Source organism: Cyrtonyx montezumae, unplaced genomic scaffold, assembly GCF_038088225.1.
Source record: "Cyrtonyx montezumae isolate F1298 unplaced genomic scaffold, pur_monq_1.0 scaffold_13, whole genome shotgun sequence".
In the NCBI taxonomy this organism is placed as follows: Eukaryota; Metazoa; Chordata; class Aves; order Galliformes; family Odontophoridae; genus Cyrtonyx; species Cyrtonyx montezumae.
The window spans coordinates 13,719,984-13,738,332 of NW_027071859.1; the positions used below are offsets into that span (position 1 = coordinate 13,719,984).

An 18,349-nucleotide genomic window follows, 5' to 3' on the forward strand; every position below is an offset into this window, starting at 1 on the left:
GATAATCTACTGAAATCATAAATGCTATGTCAGAGCTAACTATGGTTGTGGAAAAGACTTTCCCCCAATGTGAACATCAGCTCTAACTAACTCATGTTTTGGAGACTTCTCTAAACCCCCAAATTCACATGGGATCGGGGAGCAGGAATGCTAATTGTTGAACCATTGGCAACTTAGCTGTGCAAAGCGCTGAACTCCTTTTCTTCAGTTTCTCCATCTGTAGAACTGGGATGTCTGTCTGTTTTACAGTCACGTAGTGAGGATTGATTTATTGTTTAATGTGTGTTAAGAATTAAAGAAGTGCTAAGTATTATATTATCAAGCCAGAAGGGTGAGTCAATGACCCATTTCCTATCTGAGCTTGCCTTCAAGGTGTTGATGTTTCTGGCAGATTACAGGAATTGAATAACTGCCATAGGTTGTATTCATATAGCAATGCAAATAGAGCACTTTTGTGGGCATTATGTTGCTTCAGGGCTTGTGATTACAGAGGGAAGATGCATAGATTATAACTGCTTTTAGATCCATAGCATCTCCACAGGCTATGCCTTTTAGCATCTCTGGGAACCACAGCAGTAGGTAGATCCTCATTGAGAAATGGGAAAAATGGGGCAGGCAGGTAAAGGAAATAGGATGTTTGTTCAAGTACAATTCTACTGAAGACTTCCTCTAAGAGTTTTGCAGATCAATCTGGATTATCCTTAGAGATGTGCTGTAGAAAAGTTCAGATGTAGTCCTTCTTCTACAGCTGTCAATATAAAACCAGCAAATTGAGTTCACTCATGTGCTATTTAGGCAGTACAGAACTGCTGACTTCTTGTTCCTTGACCCTGACACCAAACAGGGAGTTCGTTCACTTTTTCTCCTTTCCACTGACCCACTAGGTACAGTAGTATTGCCAACACCATTTCTACACATAACTCCTTTATTGAGAAGTTTTAGTGTTCAGAAGTTTAGTGATTTATCATTACATTTGATGAAACTGACGTTTTGCTGAAGTGTACAAACCCATACGCTCTCTTGAAATCACCCCAGAGAGATCATAGAGTCAAAGTTTGCATTAATTACTCAGCTATTCACTAGCTTTTCCCATTCTCCCTTGTCCTGTTCTCTCTTGTCCCACAGGGACATGTCCATTCAGGTGGAAGCATTTGCTGATGGCACAACCCTGTCCTCATTAAAACAATAAGATCTGTGCTACTTGGAAATGAATGTGGGTCAGTCTTTAAGGATGTACTGGGAGAGGAGTTTATCTGGATCACGGTAGATTTTGGCACTTAAAGGAAAATAGCCTCTTTCCAACATAACCATTCTGGGTGCTTATTAGGAGCAGCTAAGCAAGAATGTTCAGTTTATTGTTCTACCGTTTGGGAATGAGGCTTCTCAGATGCTTTTCAGTAGATACTGTTGGGATATTACTTCAAACCCAGAAAACATCTCATTTGTAAGAGAAATAAATCTGAAGAAAACTTGTCTTTTTATTTTTTTCCCGATTGCATGTGCCTAAAATGAAGCCCTGAGGCCATTTCCTAGTTATTTTGGTAGCTAAAGAAAGAGATTGGTGAATACTGTTGTTTTCTTACAGCATGCTGAAGAGAAGTTGCTGCTGTTGAATTGACCACTTGCACCATTCAGCATTAAAATACATGTGAAAAGCTGGCCCAGGATTCCCAAGGACTACAGGTAAGTTAATGAGGACAGACCACCAAAACTGAGCACCTGCAGTTTTGTAAGATCTACTGTATTCCAGGCACTGGGAAGCATTGATTTCATCAACATATCCAAGTTATGTTTGGAATAATATGAAACCAGTTGTTTTGGAACTGACTTTTTGTTCTGTTTCTTTTCAAGGCAGAATTTAAGCTGTCAGCCAAAAAACAAATTCTAAGGCAACTATCAATCCATGTCAATGGGATCAACACTGGCACACACTCTTGCCTGATCCTGTTTCCTCACACTCACCTGTTCCCTTCAACCACTCCCTTGGCTTTGTGTCTTGTTGCTGACTTGGCACCATCATTCATCCACACCTTTTTTCCTAGAACTGTCTCCCACTCACCTGTCAAGTGCCCACCATCCTCCTACAAAAATGCCTTCATGGTAGATAAAAGCCTTTGCTTCAATTTTCCCTCTATATCTTGAGGCATTATTGCTGCCTTAGTGGGGTGGAACCTGTCTCAATAAGTATTATAGGAGTGCTGAAGTTGACTGAAGGTCAGAAGGACTGATGCTTACACTAACTTTTGTCTTTGTTGGGCCTGTAGTGTTCTCATACTTTATAGACATGATGCTATAGCTAGCAGTCTGTAACGAAAAATAATTATTCACCATAATTTTATGAGGATCCCATTCATGTTCTTGATCTCTTATTCCAGTAGGACAAGAACTGCTGAGCTTTGATGGTGTCTCTTCACTGGTAGGAATTACTATAGACCGCTGTGTTTCCACAGTTAAATGTTTATGCCCAGCAACATCATAACTATTACTATAAATAATAATAATAAAAAAAAATAGAAGACACATCGTTTGGGAAGAACTGATGGCCACTACTAAGGCAGTCTGAGATGTGATCTTAGAAAGACAGAAAACAATCAAAATGGCAATGCACTGTCCATAAACTATGCCTAAACAGGCAAAAACTCTTAAGCTACTAATGCTATCTGATTAGAATAATGGAAGAGAAGACCTTAGGATGTTTTAGAGAAGACCTAAGGATACTTTAGATCTACAGAGGCTCGGAGACAAGGACAGGATTGGACCAATAATACGAAGCTGTGATTTTCACCTTCATTGCCTTGTGTCCTTGGTCCATTTCTAAATCTGTTTCAGTACTTGTGACTCATACCCATCCACACAGGATAGTTTTTTTTCCATGTGATGTTGTTGGATCTCATCTACCTTTATAATCCAAGTTCATGTGTGGCATCTGCCTGTGAATAATAAAGGCAAGGAGAAGAAAGACTCCAAGAAGTAAGAGAGGAAGAGTTGAAGAAAATCAGATAAGAACAACATGTCAGAGTGAAAGAAATAATGGAGGTAGTGAGTGACATGCTGATAGAAAGAACAAGAGGATACAAAAACATTTAGGACTTAACTTGCACAGGCAAAAGGAGGTCTATACAGCTTGGCACTGATAACAAAGAACTGCTCTTCTGCCTCATGTCTTCAGAGAACAGCAAAGCACGCTGGCTTGCCACATAAACTGTTCTGGGCCTTATTTTTGACAGACATTTTTAACAGGTGTCCAGAGTAAATCACATACCTGTCAAGTGTGATGCCAGACAAGATGGAATATATGGTATTAGGAGTCACTAGTAAGCTTGCAAAACATGGAAGACAGCATAGCGAGGAAACTGGTGCCTGGACAACTGCCAAAACTGAACTGATTTCAGCCTTGTAAGTCGAATTGAAACCAATGGCAGATTATTTTACTCTATAAATAAAAAGAGAATAAAGCGAATGAAGTTGTTCTGCTTTGCAGTGAAAGGGAGTAGAAGTAAAATTAAAAAAAAAAAAAGTAAAATAAAATAAAAAAAAAAAAAGCATTATTTTGACTCAAAATTGAAATGAGTATATTGCATGATTTTCTCCTGGGGGCATGGGTATAAAACCTACGGGCAAAGACACTGTGTTTAATGAGAGCGTCTATGCAAGTGAAGAGGACAGTGCATGGTGGAAGCAAAATCCAAGGGGTTTGCTGTGTATAAACCAAAGGGAACTGGCAATATTTAAGATTAAGATCTGCCACATGAAACTGCAGTTCCAGTGAGAAGAAGGCAGGCTACCAAATGCAGCACAGTACACTCTGGCTGGAGAATTGCACTCATCATGTGCATTTGAATGAAAAGCCACCTGGAAAGCTAGAATCAGCCTGATGACAGAATATAGGCTTTAGAAAAAAAAAAAGTGTGACTAATTAAAGTCATGAGGGTAAATGGCAATGAGAAAATACTCCAGGGATTTGTCTAAAGATGAATGCCGTAGAAATAACGTGACAGCTTACTAGAAAAATGATACATTAGGGAACTGCAATGGATCTATCCTACAAGGATTTTAGTAAAGTCTTTGTTACAGTACCAAAAATGATAATACTGACTATAACAGGATGGAAAATAACTGGTGAAAAAAGAGGATGACAGCCAGGTATGTTGAATGGGAGCTGTCCCTCTGTGGAGGATGAGAATTTAAGAGGGAAATACTTAACACAAGGAATGACTGTAGCAGGAATGACAAGAAGCCAGAGATCCTTAGTGAAATATGATGATGGTGACCATAATCGATGCAAAGACACTCTAATAACAAGTTGATTTTGCCAGTTTGCTAGTAGAATAAAATTGCATTTTTCTTGTAAACTTGTCAGAGCACTGGGAAATGAGTGCCCCCTCTCATTTCTGGTGTTTATGTTTCCATCTTCACTGACAAAGAAATAAATGATTCTGCAGAAAGTATATGTCAGAAAGTAAATCAGATTACTCTGACTCTGCTAGATTGGCTTTGCCACGTTAGCCAGAGGAAGAGTATAGTAAACATTTATTTTGGCCTGTGCATGGGACCTGTAGAGCAGATGATGTCGTGTTTAGTTTTCTGATCTCAGCCTGGGTGTAAAGGTAAGAGTTACACAAACAGCTCTTGAGTATGCAGTCTGAAAATCATAGATATTTCCTCCATTATGGGAACAACCACACAGTGGGGCAGGTGGAGTTGGGCTGTTTTTAAGGCTAGTTTGACCCAGAGATGGCTCTGAGGCTGGCAAAATCAGACAGTAGAATGCAGATAAATCGTGTCTGAACATTCATTACCCCTCCTGGCTTACATGGGTGTCCTTGGAATCCAGGCCAGCAGGGAGAGTTGTATGAGCACTGTGTGAGCTTTGGCCTGGAACACCACTGCCCCTTCCCATGTCAAGGCAGGAGCACCAAATCCTGAGATTTGGATTAGCTGCAGTCTGGAGAAATCTATATCAAGTGTGCAAGTATGTTGAGCAATGTGACGAGAAGGGCTGCTGTCAGTCTCAGATCTACTTGGTGCTGCTGCCAATGCTGAGTGGCCTTGCTGAAGAACAGACGAAAGGAGCAAGTGGCAGCACATGGTAGAACAGACTGAATCAACAAAAGGCACTGTCCAAAGCACCAATTTCCATGGCAGCATTGGAGCAAAGTCCAGAGTCCAGCCAGAAAACAAGGAAACTGCTGAAAGCCACAGCTGCCAGGATTCACCAGCAGCAGGTGCATCAGGATGCCTGGAGGCTCATGGGCCACAAGGCTCATTGGGATGCAGTGTTACTAGCTGGCAATCCCCTCTGCTGTGCTCAAGAGCATTTTTGGAGTTGTACCAAATACTTCTCAAGTCTGTGCCTCTTGCATCTTGGAGCCACTGTGTTATTTACCTATGTTTTCGCTGGAGCAATTTGTTCCATGTTCTGAAGTTTTCTTGTGGCAATCAGGTGCAGCATTTCTTAAGCTCTGCTGGCACCACAACTGAATGGCAGCAGCAAACTGGCAGGCAGCATGCAGTACTACAAGGGCATGCTGAAGAATGACTCATTGTCAAGATGCAAAAGACAAAAAGATTGATTACGGAAGAGCTGAGAAATATGCTGTAGTGGTGACTCACCATAACCCACCCTTTTGGCATCACCTGCCAGCTGATTCATAATTTTCATTCCATGTTGTTTTCTCCTCCATGTCAAGAGAATCAATCAAATAAGGGTCAGTCAATTAAAGAGGGGATTGTGTGTGGGAGAGCCCAACCCTTTTTACATCCTCACTGGATAAGTCCCATTCTCTGCCTGCTGTTGGGTCCATCGTTTTGGGGAAAGGATCAGGGGGAACAGCGTGAAGCTGCATCAGGGGTTGGCCAAGCTGGTCAGGCTGGGTGTTAGGAAAAGGTTTTTCACCAGGGGGCAGTGGGCATGAAACAGACTCTCCAGAGCACTGGTCATGGGCCCCAAGCTGCCAGAGTGTTTGGACAGCATGCTCAGTCCTTTGGTCTAATTTTTTATGATCCTGTGTGGAGCTGAGAGTTGGACTTGGTGATCTCAGTGGGTTCCTCCCAACTTGGAGGATTCTGTGATTCTGTGACTCTCTGTTTCTAGGTGATGGAGAGCCAGCATGTAGGACACTGTGAAAACTGAGGGATAGTGAGAGGGATGTGTCCTTGCTGAATTCTTGTTTCTTATCAAGTGGGATGTTCCCTACCTTTACCATTCTTCTAAGAGTTTATTTTTGGCCAAACAATTGTCACTGAAGGTGCTGTTATTCCTGCCAGTGCCCTCATAGCCAGGTTTGTCAGCCTTGTCACTTCTTCCTCTCTGCTCAGAGTATGGCCCTCTGCCAAGGACATCCTGCTGTCCCCATGGGCATTCTGCTGAGAAGTTCCCTGGTGCCAGCTGGTGGCATAGGTTTCTGGCCTTCGTGGAAACCCTTCAGGAGGTCCTCCCCTCTACTCTGCCCTGGTGAGGCCACATGTGGAGTACTGTGTCCAGTTCTGAGCTCCTCAGCTCAAGAAAACAGGGAACTGCTGGAGAGACCCAGTGGAGGGGCACAAAGATGATAAAGGGTTCTGGAGCATCTCCCTGATGAAGACAGGCAAAGAGACCTGGGGCTTTTCAAACTGTAAAAGAGAAGGATGAAGGGGGATCTTATCAATGCCTATGAGTATCTAAACAATGGAAATCAAATGGTTGGGGCCAGGATATTTTTGGTTGCGCAAAGTGACAGAATAAGGGGCATTGGGCACAAACTGGAACACAGGAAGTCCCATACAAACATGAGGAAGAACTTCTTTACTGTGTGGGTGACAGAACTGGAACAGGCTGTCCAGAGAGGTTGTGGAGTCTCCTTCTCTGAAGATGTTCAAAACCCACCCAGATATTTTCCAATGTAACCTACTGCAGGGAACCTGCTTCAGCAGGGGATTGGACTCAATGACTTCCAGAGGTCCCTTCCAACCTAATGAATCTTCAGTTCTGTGATTCTGTGAAAATCTACTTGCCAAATGGTAGGAAGAATGTCAAATCACTGCCAGAGGGCTGTGGCTGAGAAGGCAGGAGATGACAAGGTGAAGAGGACTGGAGATGCAGGATGAAGAAGCCAGGGGGGGCTCTACAATTGACTGCCATTTTTTCCAGGGCACAGCAAGGCAGCTGTACTAGGGAATGCCACATTTGCAGGGAGCAGTTTGTTGACCACCTGAGTGCTAGGTGAGCAGCCTCGGCCTGGAGCACAGTGTGGCATGGGCAGGATGGGAGATGACAATGGGACTGGGCTCCCAATGTACCTACCAGCCCATCTTGAAGGCCCAACTCTTGGCAGCTGGTTCCATGGATGGCCACTGGAAATGGTCATCTTCTCAAGAGCATTGCCAGGATAGCTCAGACACGGAATTACTCCACTGGATTCTACTGAAAGACACTCCATTCCTCCAGCAGAAATTCTGTGGAAGGGAGAGATGTATGAGCACAGTTTTGAGAAAGAGCTGGATGGCTATCTGCTTCTGAAGCAGGAGACATATGGTATCACAAGTAGAAAGCAAAAAGTCACAAGTAGATGTCATCAGATACAGCTTGACAGGTGATATGGAGTATTTCTGAAAATTCCACCTAGCATTTATGATATTTTCCAGGGCACCCAGAACCAAGGATAGACATCTTTTCAGATTAAAAAAAAAAAAAGAGTCAAATTTCCTTTGTTTCACAAGGTGCAGACTTTCTGATCTTTTGCCTAGTTGCCTGAAGACTGACAGAAAAAGAAAAAAAAGAACTAGGATTGTCTTATGGAAGGTGGAAGGGTAACTACATGCCTGTAATGAGAATGAGTCCAAATGAGTCCAACACACAGCTCTTATCTAGGATACAGCTCTAAAAATAGCGCTGTAGGGTTTCAGGAGTATTCGTTCTCAAAAGGTCTCGCTGACTTCACCAGTCTGCTTGCTTGGGTTTACATTTACAAGTGGTGTCATCTATGAGCACCTTTCCAGCACACATGGCCTCACTTCCCAAAACTCAGCTGAGTTCTCACTGCCAAGTGCATCATTACTAAATCTCTGGGGCTGATTCTGCCACTTGGGACCTGACTCAGTGCTGTCACAATGAGGTATTTGTGCAGGTGCCGATGAGAAAAGGAGACGTTCCTGTAGATGGGACGAAGTTAGCAATTAAATTTTCAGTGACTGAGATTTAATGATGGAGTTCTGAATGTCTGCAGCTTATTTCCACCATTGGATCAAGTGGTACAAAAATGATATCAGTTGAATCACAGAAAATAAGTGGACAGGTTTGCTTTTCTGCAGTGCGAGGCTTCCTGGGAGATGGGAAAATGCAGCAAGTACATAGGATAAGCACAGCTGGTAATGCTGCTTGCATGATATAGTGGTGTTTACACAGGATTGGGATGTCAATCTAGGATACGGCTGCTGTTCTTGGTCCCTCAGCTCTGTAAGATGCATTCACTCATGAATGCAAAGATCTGTGGGTGTTATTAACTGGTGTATTTACATGTATTACGTACTTATTGATATATGTTTACATGATAACACACTGCTAACACCCACAATTTTCTGCATTCATAAATTCTGCACTACATTGTTCCTGCAAGTCTCTCTCCTTTCACAGAATCACAGAATCACGCTTTCTCTCTTTTCAAGCTGTGATTCCTTCAAGTTATTTCTGTGCTGGAAGCAGCAGCCCTCAAACTCTTCCCAGGGGAAGACCCGGGACATCAGGCCCAGCCAGCACGAGTTCATGACAGGCAGGTCGTGCTTGACCATCCTCATCTCCTTCTATGACAGGGTGACCAGACTGGTAGATGAGGGAAAGGCTGTAGATGTAGTCTACCTGGACTTCAGCAAGGCCTTTGACACAGTCTTTTACAGTATTCTCCTGAGTAAACTGGCTGCCCCTGGCCTGGACAGGTATACCCTTCTTTGGGTAAAGAACTGGCTAGAAGGCCATGCCCAACGGGTAGTAGTTAAGGTAGGAGTTAAGTCCAGCTGGTGACCCATTACAAGTGGTGTCCCCCAGGGGTTGGTACTGGGGCCCATCTTGTTTAATATCTTTATTGATGACCTGGATGAGGGCACTGAGTGTACCCTCAGTAAGTTTGTAGATGACACCAAGCTGGGAGGTGGTGTCAATCCGCCTGAGGGTAGGGAAGCCCTCCAGAGGGATCTGGACAGGCTGGATTGCTGGGCTGAGGTCAATGGGATGAGGTTCAACAAGGCCAAGTGCCAGGTCCTGCACTTTGGCCACAATAGCTCCAATTCAGTGCTATAGGCTTGGGGATGACTATCTGGATGACTGTGAAGAGGAAAGGGACCTGGGGGTGCTGGTTGGTGCCGACAGTGTGCCCAAGTGGCCAAGAGGGCCAACGGCATTCTGGCATCAGAAATAGTGTGGCCAGCAGGAGCAGGGAGGTGATCATCCCCTGTACTCAGCGCTGGTGAGGCTACACCTCAAGTATTGTGTTCAGTTTTGGGCCCCTCTCTACAAGAAAGATATTGAGGCCCTGGAACTTGTCCAGAGAAAGGCAATGAAACTGGTGAGGGGTGGGGTCTGCAGCACAAGTTGTATGAGGAGTGTCTGAGAGAGCTGGGATTGTTTAGTCTGGAGAAGAGGATCAAGGGAGACCTCACTGCACTCTACAAGGGAGGTTGTGATGAGGAGGAGATTGGCCTCTTCTTCCAGGCAACAAACAGGACCCGAGGAAATGGTCACAAGTTGTACCAAAGGAGGTTTAGACTGGACATAAGGAAAAACTTTTTTTCTCAGAGAGTGGTCAGGCACTGGGATGGCCTGCGCAGGAAGGCGGTGGAGTCGCCGTCCCTGGCAGTGTTCAAGAGGCGCCTGGATGAGGAGCTACAAGAAATGGTTTAGTAGTTTGTGGTAATAACGGTTGGATGGTTGGACTAGATAATCTAGTAGGTCCTTTCCAACCTTGTGATTCTATGATTCTGATTCCCTCTTTCCCTGGCCAAAAAGAAGAGTAAGAAAAGAAATGGCTTTTCACCTACTTATTTTTTTCACCATGGAGCAATTGTAGTGGTGTAGTTGAAGGGACAGGACAGAAGACCATGCAAGCTGGTGCCATGGTAGGAAGGGATGTTCATGAAGCTGCAGAGCAGCAAGGTCCCACCTGTAGTCACTGAGCAACTCAGATGACCTGTCTTTCACGGCCTATCTTACTATAGGCATCCTTGCCTTCTGTTCATAGGATCATAGAATCACAGAATCATAGAATGGCTTGCGTTGGAAGGGACTTAAAGATCACCTGGTTTCAAACCCCTGCCAGGAGCTAGTTGCTCCCCATCAGATCAGGCTGCCCTGGACCCATCCAACCTGACCTTGAATGCTCCAAAGGGGCAGCTGTGATGGTGCCTCATCACCACCCTCTGAGTAAAGATTTTTTTTCCAAAACCTAACCTAGATTTCCCTGGTTTATAAGCTGATCCCCTTCTTCTATTTCTATTAGACCGTGTAAAAAATCTCTCCCTTTGCTGCTTATAAGCTTCCTTCAAGTAGAAGAAAGCTGCAATGAGGCCTCCCCACAGCCTTCTCCCTCCATACCAAGGGACCCTTGTGGTGTGAAGCCTCCAAAGATAGGGTCAAAACCTGCTCCCATGTTGTGGGGCGAAGGGGCACTAGTCGGTCCCACACACACAGCACCCTGTATTTCCTTCCTTATTACTTAATACTCCATTTGTACTTAATGATGTGTTGTATTTTATAAGCTGTTTTACTTTATGACTGTTCTGGGTGGATTAATCTGTCATTAATGCATCATGGTTTAAAGGCTTTTCTTTTCCCCTGTTAAACAGTTTAATAGGCTCAGGGAGGCACTCCCGGGTGTGTGTTCTGTGCTCTGCGTGTGCGCAGCCGGGGTGCGGCCGGGCACCCTGCACGCACCCAAGTGGGTGCCCCATGGCCCCAGGGCACCTCTCGGTCCCACACGTCCCCACTGGGGTCATGGTGGGACCTGAGGCTCAGCCTTGATGTGCGTGGAGCCATCAGTGGCTCCAAACACTGTGTGACAAAGCCAGGCTCCAGAGACGGACTCAGCCAATATAGGCAAATGAATAAACAAACATACATTAAAGCAAAGACTTTTATAGCCCGTGGTAAGGAAAGCAAGTGAATTATCAAGTTGCGTATGGCTGCAAAATAAGCAGTAAGTGGTAGGATTTTAACCTGCAGCCATCTGTGTACGATGATAGATGTTTGCTGCCTTTGTAACAAATATGGAAAAAAAATATTCAGTTGTCTGATTTATACAAAAAGAGGTTTATATAATAGAAACACGATGATTATTTAATGTACTATGAGGCCAGCTTTGCTGCTGGTCTTTTCAGAGGATTATAGGGCTGGAGGAACCTCAGATCACCCAATCCATTCTCCTTTCATTGCTTCCGCCCAGCAGAATGATTTGCCGGTGCTGACAACATGCACATGTAAAAGCCTATTTTCTTATCCACCTAAATGAATAAGAACATAATGGAAAAGCTTACAACAATAAATGTGCTTTTACATTCACCTTAAATACATGCGTACATAGAGGAGGGTGAAGCTTGCCATCTGCCAAGGGATAATTCATAAATCTGCATACATGAACGTCCACAAAGCTGCTGACACATGCAGAACAGGAGCCACATGAGCTCATTCCAAGTCAAGCATTTCCTTTTGGTGAGTGCACTGCTCCCAACGGTGTGATGGGAATTGGGCGCAGGCCTGCAAGCAATACCACACAGAACCTGATCCTAATCTCCACTGCACAGGAAGGGCCCTGCTCCTTCAGACATGTGAATAGGAAACAGAATTCCCCAACGACAAGATCCCTGAAGTTCCAACACTGGGTTACAGCCCAAGGTGTGCACTTGACCCTGTGTGTGCACAGTGGTGTTGTGTGGCCTCTGCTGCACTTCTGGCTGCAAGGCCAAAGGGGAATCTGCTGTAAAGTAAGGATCTCAGAAAGCAAGCGTGAGAAGGTGGAAAGAAGGTAAAGCAGGATGCTCATCCAGATGTTTGCTTCAGAAACCCCACCAGAATGTGCTTGCTGTGGCTGCTCCATATGATCAGCTGTGACGGAAGTTGATTCTTTCTTGCAGGTGACTGGCCAGGAAGAAAGGCTTCAGATCTCTCTGCAATAATCATGAAGGTAAGAATCCAAAGATCCAAAGAACCCAATTCAAACCAGCATTCAGAACTGTGTACAAATAGATAACTAAGAGGACTGGAGCTCAAGGTCAAAGTCAACACGAGCTGAGTGCTTTTCTGCACTAGGTCTATGGCTGGTGGTTGTACAAATACTTGGACAGGAGGGATGCCAGTGAAAGCATGGAGAAGGCAAGGAAGAAGGATGTGATGCTGCTACTAGGGATAGCTTTGCTTGTAGGGAAGATGAATGAGGATGGGGCAGGTTGTGACAGGAAGGACATGGGGTAGCATGCTTAGCAGGGTGACACAGCAAACTAGACTTGGGACTGGGAAATACCTAGCTTGTGTCACCCCTGGATGATGTTTTTCACAGCCACCCTCAGCTCACAGTCCTCCTGTGGACTCTCCTGTGGAGAGGTGGGCTGGCAGTAATTTCCTGAAGTTAAACAAGGAGAAGTACAAAGTCCTGCACCTGAGAGTGAACAACTGGAGAACAGGTAAGTCAGGGAGACCCCATAAATGTCTCGGTCAAGAGGCAGTGAGCACAGACTGGAACACAGGAGGTTCCCTCTGAGCAACAGAAGCACTCCTGTGCAGTGCGGGTGATGAAGCACAGGCAGCCCAGAGCTGTGGGGTTTCCTGCTTGGAAATATACAAAAGCTGCCTGGACATGGTGCTGGGCACCCTGCTCTGGGTATCTCTGCTGGAGCAGGGTTGTGCTGAATGCACTCAAAAGTCCCTGCTCACCTCAGCCATGCTTTGATTCTGTGATTAGAAGCTGAGAAGAGAAGAGCATGGCTCAAGCACTGTCCTGAGGCACATGGCAGGCAGGATGCAGTACAAGACATCTGTCCCCAAGGAACAAGGAGTTTGGTTGGGGCAAGCAAGAAGAGAGTGGAAAGACTCAAACCAAGGAAGTTCAGGAACAACTTTTGAGTACAGCCACTAGCAGTCTCTTTCCAGGCCTGTGTTTTCTCTGGCAAATCTTTGGAAAACCTCATTCCTAAGTCTCTGCTGCCTCTTTCAGTGTCTTGCTATGGCTGGAGATGGGTCCATGTACATAAGTTGAAGCCTAGGTGAGGTTTAAGCTAGGACACAATGATGAGGTTAGGGAATAAATCAGTCTTAATATTGAAGACACTGATTTTTAATAGAACTTTTCCAGCAATATTTAATCTTGGCACCCTTTCTGATACCTTCTGGCAGAGATAACAGTGATCACTGAGTATTATTGAGCTTGTTAGATGTATATTACATTTCTCACTTAGTTTATTCAGTGGTCTCCCTCTGTTTCCTGTTTCCTAAGAGGTTTCTTCCATATGGTCTCAGAGAAGGATAAGATCCTTCATCATGGCACTCACCTTTTGTCATGCCTTCTCTTCAGCCACAATATTTATGATCATGTGCAACATTAAACCTCGTTAGTGGAATCCATTGCCATGTAAGTGTGTCAAGATTTGGTAACATCGTGGTTCTCTTTATAACCTAATTCAGACTAGCTATGCTTGCTTTTAAAAAGCAGGGAGTGAAAGATAGCTAAAAAAGTCTGTTTAAAAGGATAGGAACGTGGAACCATGCTATAAGTGGCTGCAGACCAGTAATGCTGAAACTCATTTCACCTGGGAGCCTGGGAGGCAGACATTATCAGCAGGGCCAAAAGGGGATTTGATGACCTCATGGTGACGGGTCCCAGAATGGATATTGAAATGACTGGATGGGGCTGCAGGCCTGAATAGGGCTATGAATCACAGAATGTGACCACAGTCACATGCTTTCTTGAAACAGCATCTCCTGCTGTCCTCAGGCCGGGTGGACCACTGGTCTGACAGCTCAGGTCCTTTTACTCGTCCTCATTCCCCAAGCCCCTTCTGTCAGCTTGTGCTTAGTGTGAGACATGCATGTGCATGGAAAGGAGGCACAACACAAAGCAGAGCCCACCCTAATTGATTCCGTGAGACCTTTGCAATCCCTACTGCTCTAAAAGGCCGGAGTCAAGTGTGAGCATCCTGTGTTGTGGAACATCTCATACTCAGCTTCAGCTCTCTACCAACAAAATAACAGTGTTCTCAATAAATGCAAAGAGCTGCTTTCTGAAGTAACTTCACACATGTATTTTCCATACAAACCGGACATGTTGAATTCAGTGGAGTTTTGATTTCTCCAGAATTTGCAAGAGATGTCTGTGAATCATTCTTTTCTTCTCTGTTTTGTTGTTGTTGTTCCTGCTGCTGCTGTTGTTCATTTATTTGCTTTCTGTAAGAAACACAGAAGAAAAGATGTAGGCCAAATTATTATTTTGCCAAGTACCACAACTAAGTATACTCTGTTGATTATCCTTGTCATTATTTTTATTATGGCAGTATTTTATTTGGATTGTAAAATATCATGGAGACGTCATTGCTGTCTCCATCCAAAATTATATATCAATAATAATAGCCTCTTACAAGTTTATTTTTTTCATCTGTGAATGTCAGAAGCTCTTTAAAAAGGTCAGCATCATTACCCTCATTTTATTGTTAGGGAAAAAAAAAAAACAAAGGCCAAGCTGCTCCCTCTAACTTTAGGCATCTAGAATCCTTTTGACGTCAGTGAAGACAGTGAGAAAGGTATGTGAAGCAGATCTGAATTGGTTTTTGGAAGAGTCATATCCTCTTGGTGACTCCCACAAAGGATGTCCATCCAGGAGACTCCTGGTGCCTTGCTGTGGATTCAGTTAGATGTGAGTGAAGGACTGCTACCTCTCCATCAGCAGAGCACAAAACACAGCCTCACCCAATTCCCACTGTTGTGCTGTTCCCTCTCTTTTACTTTCCAGAATAATGATGACAGAATGTTTCCACCATTAGCAGTGCTGCCAGGCTAGCATGGTTCTGTGCATAGACGAGATTTAATGCTCGGTTTGTGGCAGAGCAAATTTTGCTTGCCTGTGCATGATGTCATAGAAGATAAATCATAGAAACAAAAGTGTATTCATCTAGACCAGGCTGCTCACAGCCCCATCCAGCCTGGCCTTGTGTGTTTCCAGGGAGGGGCCATCCACAACTTTACTGGACAGCCTGTTTCAGTGCCTCACCACCTTCACAGTAAGAATTTCTTCCTAATATCTAGTCTAAATCTACCCTCTTCCAATTTAAAACCACTTTCCCTTGTCCTGTCTCTACCTGCCCTTCTAAAAGGTTGTCCCTCCAGCTTTCCTATATGCCCCCTTCAGGTACTGGAAGGCTGCTATAAGGTCTCCTCAGAGCCTTCTCTTCTCCAGGCTGTCCTTGTAAGAGAGGTGCTCCAGCCCTCTGATCAACTTTGTGGCCATCCTCTGGACCTGCTCCAACAACTCCATATCCTCCTTTTGTTGGGGGCTCCAGTACTCAATGCAGTACTCCAGGTGGGGTCTCACAAGAACAGATTAGAAGAGCAAAATCACCTCCCTTGACCTGCTGGTCACACTTCTCTTGATGCAACCCAGGATACGGTTGTCCTGGGCTGCAAGCGCACATTGCTGGCACATGTTGAACCTTTCATCAATCAACACTCTCAAATCCTTCTCCACGGGACTGCTCTTGAGCTATTCTTTGTCCAACCTGTATTTGTACTTGAGATTGCCCTGACCTAAATGCAGGACCTTGCACTTGGCCTTGCTGAACTTCATAAGGTTGGCATGGGCCCACCTCTCAAGCCTGTCCTGCTCCCTCTGGATAGCATCCATCATGTCAGCTGCACCATTCAGCTTGGTGTCATCTGCAAACTTGCTGAGAGTGCACTCAATCCCACTGTCCATATCACCTACCACAAGTTCCAACACTGATCCCTGAGGAATGCTACTCATCACTGGTCTCCACTTGGACACTGGGCCATTGACCGCAACAATTTGAGTGCGACCACCCAGCTGATTTCTAATCCACTGAGTGCTCTATCCATCAAACCCATTTTTCTCCAATTCAGTGACCAGGATGTCAGGCAGGACAGTGTCAAACACAAGTCCAGGTAGATGACATCAGTTGCTCTTCCTTTATCCACTGATTCTGTAGCTCCTCTATAAAAGGCCACCAAGTTTTCAGGCATGACTTGCCCTTGGTAAAGCCATGTTGGTTACCATCAAATCACCTCATCTTCATTTTCCATGTGCCTTAGTAGGGTCTTCAGTTCAATGTGACAGTTATACTAATGTCAAGGTTAATATAAATGTAAATGTAGGCACATGTAAAAAAATGGAGTCAGACTACATACCCGCAGAGGGGACTTTGTATCTGCTTGGCATGTATGCACACAGAATGGCATCCAACCTTCTGAAATGCCCCCACATTAGGATTTACACTGTGAAACTCACGTTGCAGCCAGTAGTCCTGCTCTGGTCTCTAAATAATCGATAAATTACTCTCCTTATGCTGAGACTGTTTTGCCTGTGACAGTGACTGGTGAGTAATCCCTGTCCTTATCTCTTGTTTTCATACTATTTTCTCCCACGTCCTTTTGAGAGGAGGAGTGAGAGAGGGAAAGAGCTGAGCTTACCTACAGGAGGGAAACCTCCACAACTCTGCAAGCAGGCATGAGAGCTGGGAAAGCAGGAATGAGAAAGCTTCTCCCTCAGGCTGAGAAATATCTCACTACTCTGTTTGTAGGTGTGCCCTGCTGTCACCAGGCTCTGAAGCTGAAAGAATAACTGAAAATAAATCCAAAGCTTTGTCGTATGACAAAAATCAATTTGATGTGTGTCATTGTCACACATAGAAGGATTGAGGAAACAACAGTAGCTAGATAACAGCCAGTACAGTTGAACAGGACAAGCAAAGCTGCTTACACTGTAATCCCCTCCTACTGCTTGCTTCAATGGGTTGGTATTCATAGATTAAAACTCAGAGTATTTCTCTTGGGTTTCATCCTAAGGTTGAGGCTGTACTCAAAGGATTCAACAGAACAGACTGCAGTGAAGACCACTGCCGTTGCTGTACACGTGGGTCCCTTCCAGATGTCAGCAGCGCTGCCACACTGACCAAAAGAGTAAGTAGAGAGTAATGTGTGTGTTTCATTTTTATTGTGGTTTCTTTTTCTGCCCACTTTTGTATGAAAGAGCCCAGGCATGTGCAAAGTTAAGTGGTTGCTGAAGGACTTGTTTAAAATTCAGACATGATAGTAGGACTGTTCCCATTCTGTTGGAACCAGCTGAAGAGTAAGATGCAATGTTACAAGGGTAAGAGCAGAGGAATCAAGGCCTTCATTCCTCAAAAGCCCGAAAAATACTTCAGTATTGCAGCACACTTCTGCTCCCTCATGATAACAGCACTGTAACAACGCTGATAGCAACGGGCCATGTTGTGCCTGCTGCAAAGCCCTGAATGAAATGAAAACAAAGGGCAGATGTTACCTACCCACTGAAGGACAAGGTCACCCGCTGACACATAGCAGAAGAAAACACATCAAGAGTTTGTCTAACGGCAGAGCACAATTACAGCCAAGCCCTGGCATCAGACCGTATGCTGCTGCAAAGCCAACAATACCAATCTTCTGTTGTCCTTAGTCATAAATAATTTATACCTGAACACCTCAGGTGGTTCAGGTCTGCCTGTGCCCCAGGACTTGCCTGCTTGGGAAACGCAGCCAATGCTTTCCTTCTACCACCCTCTTTCCATTTCATTTTAGGCTTTGATGGCTTTCGTGAAGGGGAATTTTTTTTTTTTTGTCTTTATCCAACGGATTCTGTGCTGGGAGGAGAATTTCCCTGGCCCTCCATTTTGAATAAAATCTCCTTTTTTGTTAATAGCCAATTCCTGCTGGATCTCCCAGATGACTTCATACCCAGCATGAACAACGTTTTCAGCACTGCACACGCTATCTGCTGTATACACTAACCACCCTTGAAAAACACTCCAACCACCAGCTCATTAACAGAGATGTTACAAAACCTTTGTGAGTCATTTTTGTACTTTGCTTTCTTTTTTTAAAGCACGACTTTAAGTAAGTCACCCAAAGCTCACACTCTCCAAGCCGGGCAGCAGCATGTGGCGGGACAAAGCTGCATCCCTGTAACACGAATACCTGCTGTCCTGGTGCAGAGCATCATCAACTCTGTCGCTTGCAGTAGGCTCTGAGTCGCTGCCTCCAGTCTAGGGGCTGCTCCAAGCCTGAAGATGATAAGTAGAGCAATAGGCACAGCCCGTGCTCTGCACCCGTTTCTTCTGCGGGGGCTGGATGCTGATCAGGGCTGAGCCC

The 18,349-nt window shown here is 44.7% G+C and overlaps 1 protein-coding gene and 1 long non-coding RNA gene across 2 annotated transcripts in view; both read left to right on the forward strand.

Annotated features, from left to right (window-relative positions):
- NOL10 (nucleolar protein 10) overlaps positions 1 to 18,349 on the forward strand; it is a 450,419-nt gene that overhangs the window by 97,995 nt on the left and 334,075 nt on the right. The window lies entirely within an intron of this gene.
- Positions 3,313 to 18,041, forward strand: LOC136045305 (uncharacterized). The gene is made up of 4 exons (XR_010621890.1): positions 3,313 to 3,396; positions 12,097 to 12,146; positions 17,027 to 17,140; positions 17,901 to 18,041. It is a non-coding gene; the product is annotated as an uncharacterized LOC136045305 (long non-coding RNA).